The sequence below is a fragment of the Megalops cyprinoides genome, chromosome 3, assembly GCF_013368585.1.
Source record: "Megalops cyprinoides isolate fMegCyp1 chromosome 3, fMegCyp1.pri, whole genome shotgun sequence".
Taxonomy (NCBI): Eukaryota; Metazoa; Chordata; class Actinopteri; order Elopiformes; family Megalopidae; genus Megalops; species Megalops cyprinoides.
In genome coordinates this window covers 28,339,429-28,340,123 of record NC_050585.1, presented here as the reverse complement: position 1 = coordinate 28,340,123, position 695 = coordinate 28,339,429, and the positions used below count along the sequence as shown (strand labels likewise).

At 37.4% G+C, this 695-nt stretch overlaps 1 non-coding gene across 1 annotated transcript; it reads left to right on the top strand.

Moving 5' to 3' along the window:
- The first annotated feature begins 336 nt into the window (after window positions 1-336).
- Window positions 337-409, top strand: trnav-uac. Its single transcript has one exon. It is a non-coding gene; the product is annotated as a tRNA-Val (tRNA).
- The last annotated feature ends 286 nt before the right edge of the window (window positions 410-695 follow it).

Genomic DNA, 695 nt, shown 5'->3' with positions numbered 1-695 from the left:
GTATTTTTTAAATATCAAAATTATCCATCGTGCTCGTGCTAAGTAACACATCCTTATCAACACACGAAAAGGATTATGTAGTAGACTATGTAGCTGTTGGCTACTAGCTAGTCTTGTAGCCTAACGTTTGAGGAGGTAGTTTAGCCAGGTAGCTAACTATCTGAGACAGCCTACGCTCTGGTCGTATATTGAAAACTGGCGACATGCAGAACGAAAGCAATTGACGTCGATAGAATAGTCTAGACAAATGTTAGGCTACGCCTAGTAGAGAATATAATTACATAATATAGACGTCAAACTGAATTTTGATAAAATGTGCAAGCAAGTACATCAAATGGTTCCATAGTGTAGTGGTTATCACGTCTGCTTTACACGCAGAAGGTCCTGGGTTCGAGCCCCAGTGGAACCAGGTGCAACTAATCTTTTTAGTGCACTTTGGCTGTAATTAATATTAAAAACGCACTTTTGAGGCATTATGAGAGAATGTGAAAATATCCTGAGGTTCATATAAGTGGGACACACAGGAGAGGGGTTCAGGTCATATGACTAACATCTTAAATATTCGGGCATTTAATTCACAAATTTGTATACCAGAGAAAAAAAAAAATATTTTTGAAGTTTACAAACCTGCCTCTCAAATGCGTATTCATTTCTGTCGTAGGCTAATATATTGATGAATATGCGTTTTACCAATT